A 15,931-nucleotide genomic window follows, 5' to 3' on the forward strand; every position below is an offset into this window, starting at 1 on the left:
ATGCCTTTGTCCCCAAGCCTCGATCTGTCCAAACTAAACCTCATAGTCAAAGCTGACATTAGAGAACCACAAATGTTCAGAGGGGATGGTAGTGATAAGTGCACCATCCTGGAGTGGATTGAACAGATGGAGGTGTATTTGTCCAAAAAGGGTTGCAGTAAAGCCGACAACGTAGAAGAGATACTGAATCATCTCTGTAGCCGGGCAAAGAGCATTGTTAAAGTCAAGCTGAAAAGCAGCCCAGCTGCGATACTCTGTTCTGAAGCTGTCTACGAGGTACTGCGGCGCTATTTTAGTGATAGCCCTGGCTCGTGCCAGCCATTAGCTGACTTTTATGCTACGCAGCCAAAACCTAATGAGCAGCCTGTTGATTATTGGGTCAGATTGAATGAGGCAGCCGAGTTAGCAGATGCTCACCTACAACGATGTGGTGGCAAGATGGAAAATATGAGCTCAGAGATCGCAATGATGTTTATCAGGAACTGTCCCAATACTGATCTTTCCAACGTCTTTAGGTGCAAGCCGATAAGTAAATGGTCAGCTGAGGAGGTCCAAGAGGCCATTGATGAGCATGAGAGAGACTTCAAGTCTCGGAAGCCGGTTTCGTTTGCTCCTAGGGTCGCTGTGAATCAGGCCGTTGTTGCTGAAAAACCTTTCAGCACTCAGGTGGCAGTAGGAAGCGAAAGTATGGGCATAATCTCAGCATTGGGTACTGCAGTCCCCCACCCTAAAACAAGTGAAGCCGCAGAACTGGGCACTTTAGAGCGCGTGTTGAAAATGTTAGAAAGGGTGCTGGAGCGCTCAACCTTACCTGCTTCAGAACCAAGGCCTCGAACGTCACAGTGGTATCGATCCTCTTCATGTGAAATCTGTGGCGACAGATCACACTCAACCCGTTCCCACTGTATGAGAGAAAAAAGATGCCTTGCTTGCCTAGAGATTGGCCATCAACGCAGGGAGTGTCACAAAATCACTGGCCAAGCTATGGCTCAGACCAGTGATGATCAGGGAAACTAGTTCACTCACATCGAGGAGGGGGCGATGTGAGTGTTGCAAGTCAGCCCCTCATGAGCGAAGACGATCCAATGGTCATCTATAGCAGCAATTGTCAGGTTGAGTCAAGTGGCAGTACCATTTTGTTCCAAAACATCGCAAAGCTGGAAAAAGCAGACAGTTTGTTTTATACCGATGTGGTGGTGAATGATACAGTCACTTGCCAAGGCTTGTTAGACACTGGTTCTATGGCATGTACTATTAATGAAGAAACTGAGCGCAAGTTGCTGGATGCATGCGGGGTCCTTGAGCCTGTTCAGCCCCATACTGACGTCTTGCTTGTCGGTTGCGGTGGTGTTCGGGTCAAGCCCAAGTGTATCCACCAGCTAAAGTTGTGTGTGTATGGACATTCGGTTCTCATGCCTACATTGGTTGTACCAGGACAAAAAGACCAGTTAATTGTTGGTACTAACGTGATCAAGTATGTCCTCAGTAAACTTAAGCAGTCTCAAAGCTATTGGCGTGTCATGAGTCAGCCAAATTTTACAGGAGAGCCAGAGATTCAGCGGTTTGTAAGTATGCTCTCTGGGCATGAGAGATGGGAAGGTGGTAGAATCCCAACCGTTGTTGGTACCGTTAAGCTCACTCAAGCCGTCACGCTTTTACCTCAGCAGGAGCACCTTGTGTGGGGCAGACTTCCGATGAGTTCCTCTATTTCTGTGGGCAGTACAGTGTTAGTTGAGCAGTCTAAGGCACAAACTCATCAGAAAGGCATTCTTGTTGGGCGTGTTATAGCCACATTACCTGGTGACAGATGGGTTCCAGTCAAAGTGATCAATCCATCCAGTAAGTCGGTCACTTTGAGACGGAATGCTAAAATAGCTGATGTGTCTCCTGTTTTGGCGGTCGAAGACCTGGATGTGCAACTCGTGCAGGGCCATGGAGAGACCGTAAGCATGCAGAGCCAGTCCGTTTCCTCTAGTGCTGACACGGGTAGTAATCCCTCTGATTTTTGTAGCGCGCTGCAGAAGCTTGGCCTTAGTGACCTTGATATTGAGTCCTGTGAAGTGACCTCGTACTGGAAAGACCAGCTTTTGCAATTGATTCAGAGATATCAAGACGTGTTTTCTAAACATAAGCTAGATTGTGGTAGTGCCAAAGAGTTCGTTCATAGGATTCATCTGTCTGACAACCGGCCGTTTAGACTTCCGTATCGGCGCGTTCCTCCAGCTCAGTACCAGACACTGAGAAAAGTGCTTTCAGATATGGAAGAGCAAGAGATTATCCGAAAGTCTTGTAGTGAATGGGCGTCTCCGCTGGTCCTGGTATGGAAGAAAAGCGGTGATCTTCGTGTTTGCGTTGATTACCGCTGGCTTAATGCCCGGACCATCAAGGACGCTCACCCTTTACCTCACCAAGCAGACTGCTTGGCGGCCTTGGGTGGAAACGCGATCTTTAATGCGATGGATCTCACCTCCGGCTTTTATAATATCGCAATGGCGGAGGAGGACAAAAAGCTTACGGCCTTCACAACACCGATGGGCCTTTACGAGTTTAACGGCTTACCGCAAGGGCTGTGCAATAGTCCCGCTAGCTTTATGCGCCTAATGACAAACATCTTTGGCGATCAAAATTTTCTGACGCTGCTCTGCTATCTGGATGACCTACTCGTGTACGCCCCAGACGAGAGTGAAGCCATTAAGAGGCTCGAGTTAGTGTTCAGTAGGCTCCGTGAGCACGGTTTAAAGTTAGCGCCTAAGAAGTGTCATTTCCTCCGGAGGAGTGTACGGTTTCTAGGGCATGTCATTGACAGTTCAGGGGTAGCGACTGACCCAGATAAGGTCAGTGCTATTGGAGCGGTGACGGAGTCTGATTTGATGATGGAGGATGGGGTAACCCCATCCCAAAGGAAGATTAAATCGTTCCTAGGGATGGTGTTGTATTACCAGAGGTTCATCCAAAATTGCTCGACCATAGCAAAACCCCTCTTTGCCTTGACCGCCGCGCCACGGGGCAAGAAGCCTCCAGGGAAAGGTGCTGCTGTGTTCAGAAAGTTGTGTCCTGGTGACTGGAAGGAGGAGCACAGTAGGGCTTTCCAGAATCTAAAAGCTGCTCTGATGGAGTCTGTGGTCCTGACACATCCTGATTTTAGCCGCCCGTTTATCTTGTCCACAGACGCGTCCACAGATGGACTGGGTGCTGTTCTATCACAGGTCGCGGAGGGTGAGGCTAGAGCTCGGCCAATCGCTTTTGCAAGCAAAGCCCTTACGCGCGCTCAGGCGAAGTATCCTGCTCACCGCTTAGAGTTTTTGGCTTTGAAGTGGTCCGTCTGCGACAAATTCAGCCACTGGCTGAAAGGTCATGAATTTGTTGTTTGGACGGACAACAATTCTTTAACTTACATCCTCACAAAGCCTAAGCTCGACGCGTGTGAGCAGAGATGGGTTTCCAAGTTGGCACCCTATCATTTTAGCATCAAGTACATACCTGGCAGTAAGAACGTAGTGGCCGATGCTTTAAGTCGTCAACCCTTTGTTCATAACCGGGTCAGTCAGAGGTTACTGAATGAGCCCTATGGTGCGTTGCTTGAGGAAGCAGAGCAATTTGAGAGAGAAACAGTGCAGGACGCATTCAGGCTTAGTACTGGTATCCAGAGCATTGAATTTCCTCCTTCTGTAATGGCAAGTCGTTGTCCACTTTCTAGTACCGAGGTGTCTGCAGTGTTAGAGGGTCACAGTGACTGGGAGGCAGGAGTTGAATTGAGAGCTATATCCTGGATCGCCCAAGACACCCAGCATCTATCGACTCCTGGGCAATGCCCATTGCCAGTCTTCTCGTTAGATGAGCTTCGAGACAGACAACAGAATGATCCTTGTCTTTCAAGGGTCCTGTTTTATGTCAATAGGGGTAAGAGAGCCTCACGTCGGGAGCGTGCTAGTGAGACATATAAAGTACTCAGGGTCTTGAAGCAATGGGACAAGTTAAAAATTCTTGATGGTGTACTGTATCGCGTGAGCAAAGATAATTTGACGAGAAAGAAACGGTTGCAGTATATCGTCCCGTCGTCTTTGATCACGCAGGTGATGACAGGCATCCATGACGAAGCAGGGCACCAGGGCCAAGGTAGAACTATGCACCTGGCAAGACAAAGGTTCTTTTGGGTAGGGTTGGAAAGCGACGTTCGCCGGTATGTTAAGTGTTGCAAGCGCTGCGTTGTCAGTAAAACTCTCGAACCCGAAGGCAGAGCCCCATTGGAGGGTGTGAAAACGTCAAGTCCAATGGAGCTAGTATGCATCGATTTTTGGACTGCAGAAAGCTCGAAAGGTCACAATGTGGACATGCTGGTCGTGACTGACCATTTTTCCCGGATGTCTCACGCTTTCCCGTGTCGTGATCAATTCGCAAAACAGGTAGCACGACAGTTGTGGGATCGATATTTTTGTGTGTACGGTTTTCCTGACAGGATCCACTCGGATCAGGGGGCCAATTTTGAGAGCCAACTGATTCGAGAGTTGCTGCTGGTTGCCGGAGTAAAAAAGTCACGAACAACTGCTTCTCATCCCATGGGAAACGGGAGCGTTGAACGGTTCAACAGAACCTTGGGCAACATGATCAGAGCTCTGCCACCAAGGTCTAAAGAAAAGTGGTCACAATTGCTTCAGACACTGACGTTTGCGTATAATTGCACCGCGCACGAGTCCACCGGCTACGCTCCATTCTATCTAATGTTTGGTAGGATCCCAAAGCTACCCGTAGATGTGATGTTTGGCAATGTTGAAAGAGACTGTGATGTTGTTGATTATGACAAATACGTGAAAAGGTTGAAGGATGACCTGAGAGAGGCTCTGACTGTCGCTCAGAGGAACATTGATGCCAGTCAACAACATCAGACTGAGTTGTACAACCAAAAAACGAAGGGCTGTAACATTGAGTTGGGTGATCAAGTTCTGCTGGCCAACAAAGGTGAACGGGGGAAGAGAAAACTGGCAGACAGGTGGGAGTCCACGCCCTATAGGGTAGTTGCATTGAATCCCCAGTGCCATATCTACCGCATTCGTAACACCAAAACAGGTCAGGAGAAAACAGTTCACCGCAATTTGTTGTTACTAGTGAATTTCCTGCCACTTGAGTTGGGAGAATCTGAATTATCTGAGGTTAGTGGTGGATCTGCCCTCAGCAGCAGGAGTGTGTCCATGGATGATGTTGCTGGTCCTGCATCTGAGTTGTGTCCTGTGTCTGAACGAGTTGCCAGTTGGGTGGAAAAGACCGCCACTTCTGAGGATCCTCAGCAGAGGTTGTCCTGCAGATCCGATAGTGCTGGTTCATTGGACGTAGTCCCTGAGTCGTTGGGATCAGAGCAGTTGGCAACAAAGGATGATTGTACCAAAGAAAACAGCAATGCAGATGAAATGCTGAGTTGTGATTCTCGCAGTTTGCATTTTGAGGCGGTTCTCCATGATGACCGTTGTGTTTCACCCGTTGAAGTTGTTGAACCACCTCCTGGTCAAGGGGAAATGAGGGTACGGACCAGAGTGGGTAGGATTGTGAAACCCGTCAACAGACTGATAGAGAACATGACTCAATCTATCAGAACTCTGAATCCGGTTGGTGGGGTTGTAAGATCTTTATTGAAATAGAATGTTTTGTTTGAGAACATTTGCATTGTATTAGAATATTTCATTTCAAGTTGTAAAGCTATTATTTGTGAGTCAATGTGTTTCAGCACATTTCTTGTTCCAGTTCAGAGATGAAGTTTCATCTGTGATGAATGGTGTTTAAGGCACCTTTTTGCGGGTGATTGCACTAGGACTGATCAACCTGATGTCCTCACCTTCCCTGTGAGTGGGAAACGTATTCTGTTGCACAATATTCTGGAACAGTGGGTCTAATAGCTTCAGTGTACACCTATCCCTGTAATAGTCAAATTTTGTGAAGTTCAGGGGGAAGAATGTAACTGGTGTGAAATTATTCATTGATTTATTTTGACTTGTGTATTTTCTTTTCTTCTATATTGTATTTTCTTTATGGTTTATACTAGTGTTTATTTTTATTTTGTTAATGGAAGGGTTTGGTGTACTTCACAAAATTTTGTTTCAATATCGTTCACAAGTTAAGTGAAAACAATGTTAGAATAGCGGAACTTTTCTTTGGGAATTTGTTGGGGAAGGGAACGTTATCAGTGGAACACATCTGCGGGGTTTCCTCTTGCACGACATGCGATTGCTTCAGTCGGGCATGGTTAGCAGCGCGTCATCTCTGCTCTGCGGTGTGGTGGATTTGGTGACAGCTGATCTGTGACTGGAGTGTGCATGGTAGGAAGTGGCGTTGATTCCGGAAGCGATCCGGAAATGGAGGATGAAAATATTGGCGCGGAGAGTGGAGGGAATGGAAATAATGAATGGAGTATTGTAGAAAATCGGAAAAGGAAGAAAAATAGGAGTAGTGAATCTGAAACTGAAAGTGAAAATGGATTACACATGACAAGGAGAAGGAAGGAAGAGTTTAAGGTAATGATGAAGTTTTCTACTGGGTCTTCCAGTATAATTAATCCGCTGAAATTGTCTAAAGCAATTAAGGAAAATATAGGGCTGGTTGAAAGTGTGAAGAAGTTGAGGGATGGTAGATTGATTATATATTGTAAGGACAGTAGGCAACAGAAAAAGGCGCTGGAAATAAAATCGATCATGGGACAAGGTGTGGTGTGTACAGTACAAGAAGAAAAGAAATGGGTTAAAGGAGTAATAACAGGAATCCCCACTGACGTAGTAGTGGAAAAGATTAAGAAAGGTCAAACAGGAGGCACAGTAATAGATGCGAAAAGACTAAAATGCAATCGAAACAATGAAAGGGGAGATAGCCTTTCGGTGATGATTCATTTTGATGAGGATAAGCTGCCAAGTAAAGTCTTCTTAGGATTCATGAGCTTCTCGGTTAGGCCTTATGTACCCCCTCCTCTAAGGTGTTACAAATGGCAAAAGTTTGAGCATGTAGCGGCTGTATGCCGAGGTAAACAAAGGTGTGCGAGATGCGGTGGAGAGCATGAATATGGCAAATGTGGGCAAGGAGTTGAGCCTAAATGTTGTAATTGTGGTGGGGAACATAGTGCGGGATACGGAGGATGTGAGGTGAGGAAAAATGCAGCACAAGTTCAAAATGTTAAAATAAAGGAAGGATTGTTATACTCAGAGGCTGTTAAGAAAGTAGGAAAGATTGTGGAATCAGGGGATAGTGGAATCCATCAACAAAAGAAAGAAGTGGTACAGGACAAAAAGATAAAAGATAACTTTGGGATTAAAAATAATGTGGCATTTGTAACATTCATGGCTGAAGTGGTGAATTGTTCAGCACAAACTGAAAGCCGGACTGAGAGAATTAGAATAATAATCAAGGCAGCTGAAAAATATCTAGAGATTGAGGGTATTTCAGTAGAAATGATTAATGAGAATTTAAAGATGCAGTTATCAAATACGCAAGCAGGATGTGGTGGTTCATAATGGTGTTTTTAATATTCCAGTGGAATGCGAGAAGCTTAATAGCTAATGGCCAAGAGTTTAAGAAATGTATCTCTGATTTGGATAAAAGACCTGATATAATATGTTTACAAGAAACATGGCTCAAACCTCAGTTAAATTTTGTTTTACAAGGATATCAAGCAATTAGGAAAGATAGGAAAAAAGGTAATGGAGGTGGGGTAGCAACTTTTATAAAACAAGGGGTGGGATACAGGAATGTAGAAATGGGTGTGGATCAAGAGGTGTTGGTGATGTAAGTCTGGGAAGGGAATCAAAGTATTAAAGTAATATATGTTTATAATCCATGTGAAAAGTTAAATAAGCAAGTAATGGAAAAAATAAGAGGTAATACAAATCAGAAAGTAGTATGGTGTGGTGATTTCAATGCACATAATACATTGTGGGGGAGTGTTAAAACAGATTATAATGGATTGATAGTGGAAGAAATGTTAGATTGGGGGCGGTTAGTATGTATTAATAATGGAAGTGTTACAAGAATAGATGTGAATAATGGGCGGAATTCAGCTTTAGATATCACTCTAGTATCTGAAAATTTAGCTAGGAAATGTGAATGGAATGTAAGTAAGCAAAGTACATTGGGAAGTGATCATTATCCCATATGGTGTCAAATTGGTGTGGATATTGTACAAGCATTGGTGGAGAGAAGGCCAAGATGGAAATTTAAAGCAGCTAATTGGGAGCTTTTTAAAAACCTGTGTACTAATAATATGAGTGATATGGAAGATATAGAAGAAATAGAAGAATTAAGTATGAAAATAAGTGAAGTGTTAAGGAATACGGCAGAGGAAGTAATAGGAAAAAAGAAAACTACAAGTAGTAGAAAAGCAGTCCCGTGGTGGAATGAAAAATGTAGTAAAGCAGTGAGGGAAAGAAATAAAGCGATGAGGAAAGCAAGTAAATCTGTATTGTTTAGTGATTACATTATTTATAAGAGAGCTCAGGCTATAGTAAGGAGAGAAGTAAGAATAGCAAAAATAATATTCTGGAGAGAATACTGTAATAGAATTGGGGAAGACATTGAAATAAATGAGGTTTGGAATATGATAAGGAAGATGGGAGGGATCCAGAGAAATAACAATATTCCAGTATTAGTAGGAAATGGAAAAATAGCGATTAAAGACAGTGATAAAGCAGAGATGTTAGTGTTAAAAAGAGCACTTGTAGGGGTTAAACATACTTCCCCAGGAAAAGATGAAATATGTTATGAGATGATTAAGGAATTGTCAGATGTTTCATTGTATATGATTTTAAAACTTTTTAACAAAATCTGGGAGTCAGGGAATATACCCGTGGATTGGAAACATGGAGTAATAGTTCCGATTGCCAAACCTGGAAAAGACCATTCCCAGCCAATTAATTATAGACCTATTGCTTTGACATCAAATTTATGCAAACTAATGGAACGGATGGTTATGAATAGGTTGAATTATGAAATTGAGAGTAAAAGTATTATGTCAGCATGTCAAAGTGGATTCAGAAAAGGGCGAAATACGATGGACTCAATTCTGAGTTTGGAGGCTGAAATTCGAAAAGCTCAAATTAACAAAGAAGTGCTGTTTGCTAACAAAAAAGTTTGCTGTAAACGTTAACATTGCCTTTTTATATTGCGGAATGGGAATATAGCGTAGCCTATATAACGCAGCACTGACTGTACTAAAACTTTTTGACATTTTGACAAGGAAACATGCATGAATGTAGAATAATGAACGGGACATGCATGTGTTAAAATAAGCCTCTCTCAGACAGCATGCGATCCCGAAATCAATTATCTTTCTGTAAAATGCACACAATTATCTCAGAAACCTTGTCATGTGAGGTATTCACTTGATTTAAACAGTCAGTTATGTCTTAAGTAAAGTCAAACAGTTCAAGTTAACGTGGGGAAACCCGGATGCGTGTCATTATGTGCATCCGTTCTTAAAGGGGCTGCAGCTTTGTCATAATTTTAATAAAACAAAAGAATAGAGAAGACCTTCTGCTTCTTTAAGAATCAAGTGATATTAATTAATTGAATATCATACAGTGAAGACTTTTAAAGCAGTATTATTCTGTAGCATTTTAATAAAATATCCATCAAAATAAATATATTGTGATATCGTTATTGTAAAATATAATTTCTCATGTATGTATAATTATATGGTCATAATGCCCATCCCTACTGTCAGCTAGTTTTAAGATCAAGCTTGTCATAAAATGTAACAGAGTTTTGGAATGAGTTATCCGAAAACACTGTCATGTACACTTGTTCAACAGAGAGGACAGGAAACCACCATACTTGGACTCTGAAAAATTATAGGCAAACCAGGATTTTGGATCTACTGTGAAGTTTTTGTATGGGCCTGGTGAGTATGTTTTGCAAGTCCTTGTCCGTAAGTTGATAATTAATATTAATGTTTTATCAAACAAATTAATATTCATTTGTGTGTGTGCATGTTTCTTCCCCCCTCATGATCCAGAAGTTTTGGATCCATGATCCTGAAGAACTTTTACAGATGTTGACCCTGAATGTGTAAAAGGTAATCTTAAAAATTATTTTAATGTTCTCTGTTTTTTTCTGTAATGTAGACGCATGCATTTTCTGTGAAGTTGCTTTGAAACAATATCAGGGTTTTTTCTACATTGAAATTTTTTTGCCGGCCGCCAAAACAAATGTTTGTCCCGCCAAAGCCTTATTTGATCAGTTATTGTGATTTATGAGTGATGTAGAACAGATGACTGCTGCACTTGAGTTAACTGAGTGACAGAGAGAACGACCAGTGAGCTCCTCCCGCTCGCACGCTCTCTGTCTTCAAAATAAGCATTCTTAGCTTTCTAATGTTTCACATTTTACGTTAATCAAAATCAAAAGGTCGGAAGACCGAATCCATGTTGCACGTGGCGCTATCAGGCGTGGCGCTATCAGACGTCTTCCTTTAATTACCGCTGGGTGTGAAATGCGCTCAAAAAACATTGACTGATTCTCTGACCAGCTGCATAAAGCATACTTTAAATAAACAGGAAACAAATCCTGTCCGGTTATGAAGTGTTTTCTGTGTGTTGACAAATCTTTCGCGATGTTCTAAAGACGGGATTCACACACAACGCGTCTGCTAATGTCCGATTCGCCACCTAATGACTCCTTTGAACTGAATCATTTTAACGACTGGTTCCCAGAACAAAGTTGTTGTTAGCTAGCTGATTGTATATGGCAGAAAATTAGGCTATTTGTTCATTTTTTTAATATTGATATGATTACCAAAACAAACAATTATCAGTAAATAGTGTAAAAATGAGGAAAAAAAACAAACATCAAGGTATCAAAATAAGATAAGCAAAAGTTACAAACTTTCTTTGAATTTATTTCAAATTTATTGTCAGTTTTGCGCTTTCAGATCAAGTGGGTAGGGTATTTTTTTTTTACCGTGTGTGTGTGTGTGTGTGTGTATGTATGTATGGATGACCATGTCTGTCAGCCACCACCGAAGACCATTTTTGACCCAGGAAAAACCCTGAATATGTATTGTGAAAAGTGCTATACAAATACATTTTAATTGAATTGTTTTACTTACTTTTATTGGCATTAACTATATATTATTAATGTATTATTTGGCAGGTCGCAAGATGTATTTTATTTTGTGAGACTTTGCTGAGGAAGTATTCTTTGGCTCAGTCTGAAAAGGCCCAGAAAAGAAACACTATGAAGAACATCACACAGAACCGTCAGAGAAAGAGACGGGTAAGTTAAGAAACCGGTTAAGCTTTTTCCCTTCAGAATGTTACTAAACTCCTCTCTGAGTTTTAGTGGTTAATTTACTGTCATGTTTTGCAGTTGCTGGAGACCAGGTCCAGGGTTGCAGAAACCAACACATAACCTGTGGAAGACCGCAACTATAGACCTGATGAAGATGAAGATGATGCTGTTGTTGATGGAAGGCCAGTGTGGATGGTTTGGCTAGCTCAAACAACATTGTGTTAGAGTTGGTCACAATTATTTTATAATTATAATTTTAATATTCAATTGTTCCATTTTATATTTTCTTTATTCCTATGTTTATATACTTATACTTTTATTGGTTCCCATATATAGAACATTTACATATATTTTATATACACTTTTTAATTTATAGATTTCTTTGTCTCGTTTTATATTGTATACTTTGTATGTTTGTTCCTTTTTAGATGTCCATGTTGCTTTTGATCTCCATGTTTTGTATTGTTGTTCCTCTTACGTCGCCTTCCTTTAGAAACATTTTGTTCACTTATCTTTTCCCCCATTCATTTGAATGTATGTTTATAATGCTCTTTGTTCTTTTTATTTGGTTATATTGTTTACTTGGAATATTTATGTGTATTTTATATACACTTTTTTTTGTCTTATAAATTTATTGTTCTCATTTTATATTGTTTAATTTGTATATTTATTCTTTTCCTTTTTATGTTCACTGTGTATTTTATTCCTTTACATCTGTCTTTTAAATGCATTTTGTTAATTTTTTTTCCCTTTTTGTTTCTTTACCAATTCAATTTAACGTATATTTATGTTCTTTGGACTGTTTATATTTTTACATTTGTTCCTTTACATTTTCATCCCTTTTAAATACATTTAGTTCACTTGTTTTTGTTTCACCATTGTTTTAATGTTCGTTTATAATGCTGTTAAGAATGATTTTTTTTTATTTTTTTATACCTTTTTAATAAATATTTCAGACTTTCTCAAATTGTTTTGTGTGTATTTTTCTTTTGGGAGGGAGAGGGGATTATTTTTTTATATATATATATATATTATATATTAATTAGCAAAATCTGCATAGCTGGCCTATAACCAATCAAGTCCCTATGCTACAAAACCTAGCCCACCCTTAGCCTTAGAAGTAACCAATAAAGTCACTTGACTGGGTTTTCAATGCGTCCTGTCCTCCAATAGCAGTCTGGGTTTTGGGAGTGGTTTTAAAAAAAACAACCAATCCAGTTTGAGATGAAGGACCAATAGGGGATGGAAGGCAAAGCTGTTTAGAGGTGTGAAAATGTCTCCTGGGAAAAACTTGATGGGATTATTTGCCATGGCAACAAATGGCTGTAGCATGGGAGTATACGGCCACAACATACATCCGATTTGGTACCATTTCGGATGAATACGGACATATTCGGATCCATGGAATTTGACCTATCCGGCCAGTATACTCCTGGATTCTTCCGAATTTCAGCAGTGTATCCAGGAGTATCCTGGTCCGGATACACCTTTTTTCATGCAGTGAATTGCCTGTAATACCCCACGAAGCCCAAGAAAGATCTCACTTGCCGAACGGTATTAGGTGGCTCCCAATCCTGAACTACAGACACCTTCTCTCGGTCAGGGGAAACAAATACTTGAAATTTTCAGTCTGCAGCATCAAGTGTTGTGCAGTGCAGTAAGGTTATAGTAGGCCTACAGTATTTGTCTACATTCTCCTATCTCAAAACAAATCATGAACAATGTTGTGAGTTTCTCACTATTTTGTCACCTAAATTATCTCTTACATACAGTAAGAATGTCTGGCTAAAAATCTATTTTTTTTTTTTACAAATGTGTTTTTTATTTATCACAGCAGTGTGAAACTGGCTGCAATAGTGTATGATCATTGATGACTGTGTTGGTTAAATGAAAACAAATAGCATTTTCACAAATATGTGTATATGTTTTGACTGAAGTGTGTATGTTTTGACTGAAGTGTGTCATTTTGCAAACAATCTAGGAATTTTGCTAATTGAGTGTGGTGTTTGGATAATTGTGATATTTTGACAAAAATAACTCTGTTTTCAAAATTGCGTGTAAACAATTGAAAAAAACTGTAAACTACTAAACAGGTTCATAAGTAATGTGGGTAGCCTGATAACTCCTTAGTAATGACTGGAGTTATTAGCTTATTAAGTTTTGTAAGGTTTTGGATATGAATGACTCAAGTGTTACTACATCCTTCTAAATGAATTACTAGCCATTTTGAACAGTATTCTCAAGTGAAGATCATGGTAACACACTAGTAATGGCTTAATTGTTATTAAATCTGCCAAAAGCAATTACCATCAGAATTATTTGAAAATCTAAATGTATGTGTGAAAACAAAACTATGACACATAGCCTAGTTGTGTTGCATTATGTTTGCACTCTGACTTTCAGAACACAACACGTGAAATTGATCTTGCATTCTTGTACTTGTGTAGAGCGTGTTTCAGGCCTTAAGATTGAGCTATTTTCCGTGTGGGAGGGCTAGAAGTACAAAATTAATAGTTTGGCAACTAATTACTATGATTTGCATTGAGTGCTTTCATATACCACTTAGGTCAACACCATTATGAATCATATATAATCACAAATTAGTCTCAGGCTTTCTGTTTTCTGTGACTGCAGTTATTAAAGAAGAATTAATTAATGAGAAAAGAATAAATGGAAAACACCGGTTTAAAAGACATTTAGATCTCTACAAAGATTTTTTTCATGGCTCATATGACATGCTAGTTGTCACATTTCACCAGTGTGAGTGCCTATGAGAACCACCAGAGGGCACTCCACTCCAGACTGTCACTCCATCAAGGACTACATCTCCCATAATCCTTTGCCCGGACTCTTCAACACCCATTGACTACATCCACCTGCACCCCATTACCTAGTTAGCTCACCCTATATAAGCCTGTTCATTCTGTCAATCATTGCTAAGTCTTGTTTGTTGTATATACTGCATTTCTGAGCGTTTCCCTGGTTTCATGTCTCTGGTTTTTGGATTTCTTGCCTGTCTCCCGGATTACCCTTTTGCCTGTCTCTCCTGCCTTGTTTACCTGTTTGGACTGCTTGCCTGTGTATGACCTTTTGCTTGTTTTTGACTACGATTGTGGATTACCCTCTTAATAAAGCTGCGTTTGGATCCTCAACCTTCAGACTCAGAGCAGTACGTTACACTAGTAGTGTCACATGTTTGTCTTGTCTTGTTTTGTTGTGTTTTTGGTCTTTTTATGTCAGTCAGATAAACTGCATACAGACTGTATCATGCTAGTCATAGATCTACCTACATGAGGCTAAATGCAAACTAAAGCAGAAACATTCATACTTGCAGCCCATCTTGTGAAACCATGTTGCCTCTTCTGAAGCCAGAAACACGACTGTATCGAGCTCCATTGGGAAGTATACTTTTGGACTAAGTAAATGTTTGCTGTTAGCTTTTTTTTCTTCTCTTGAGTCCCAGCAGACAAAGCCGACAACTTACCTGATGTTGAATGTGCTTTTGTTTCAGTTACACTAAACTGCACCTTGCAACAGCAAGTTTGCAACTCTCGTTTGGCAGGTGAGATAAGTTACCTGTAAATCAGCATAATTAAAACGGTGCTGAACATTGATTTGAGAAGCTAAGGCGTGTGTTTAAAAAAAACTAATACATCATTAGCATGAAAGGAAAGTGTATGAAGGTCATACCATGAGGAATTGGATTTTCCTTGATCTCTAATATAGGCTACATTAGCAGATGATAGCACTGCATGGAAAAAGGTGTATCCGGACCAGGATACTCCTGCTGAAATTCGAAATACTCCTGCTGAAATTCGGAAGAATCCAGGAGTATACAGGCCGGATAGGTCAAATTCCATGGATCCGTATATGTCCGTATTCATCCGAAATGGTACCAAATCGGATGTATGTTGTGGCCGTATACTCCCATGCTACAGCCATTTGTTGCCATGGCAAATAATCCCATCAAGTTTTTCCCAGGAGACATTTTCACACCTCTAAACAGCTTTGCCTTCCATCCCCTATTGGTCCTTCATCTCAAACTGGATTGGTTGTTTTTTTTAAAACCACTCCCAACACCCAGACTGCTATTGGAGGACAGGATGCATTGAAAACCCAGTCAAGTGACTTTATTGGTTACTTCTAAGGCTAAGGGTGGGCTAGGTTTTGTAGCATAGGGACTTGATTGGTTATAGGCCAGCTATGCAGATTTTGCTAATTAATATATAATATATATATATATATAAAAAATAATCCCCTCTCCCTCCCAAAAGAAAAAATACACACAAAACAATTTGAGAAAGTCTGAAATATTTATTAAAAAGGTATAAAAAAATAAAAAAACATTCTTAACAGCATTATAAACGAACATTAAAACAATGGTGAAACAAAAACAAGTGAACTAAATGTATTTAAAAGGAATGAAAATGTAAAGGAACAAATGTAAAAATATAAACAGTCCAAAGAACATAAATATACGTTAAATTGAATTGGTAAAGAAACAAAAAGGAAAAAAAAAATTAACAAAATGCATTTAAAAGACAGATGTAAAGGAATAAAATACACAGTGAACATAAAAAGGAAAAGAATAAATATACAAATTAAACAATATAAAATGAGAACAATAAATTTATAAGACAAAAAAAAGTGTATATAAAATACACATAAATATTCC

At 40.2% G+C, this 15,931-nt stretch overlaps 1 long non-coding RNA gene across 1 annotated transcript; it reads left to right on the forward strand.

Annotated features, from left to right (window-relative positions):
- Positions 1-9,731: 9,731 nt before the first annotated feature.
- Positions 9,732-11,220, forward strand: LOC307139317. The gene is made up of 3 exons (XR_013818109.1): positions 9,732-9,868; positions 9,983-10,042; positions 11,119-11,220. It is a non-coding gene; the product is annotated as an uncharacterized lncRNA (long non-coding RNA).
- The last annotated feature ends 4,711 nt before the right edge of the window (positions 11,221-15,931 follow it).

The sequence above is a fragment of the Gobio gobio genome, assembly GCF_949357685.1.
Source record: "Gobio gobio genome assembly, chromosome: 16".
Taxonomy (NCBI): domain Eukaryota; kingdom Metazoa; phylum Chordata; class Actinopteri; order Cypriniformes; family Gobionidae; genus Gobio; species Gobio gobio.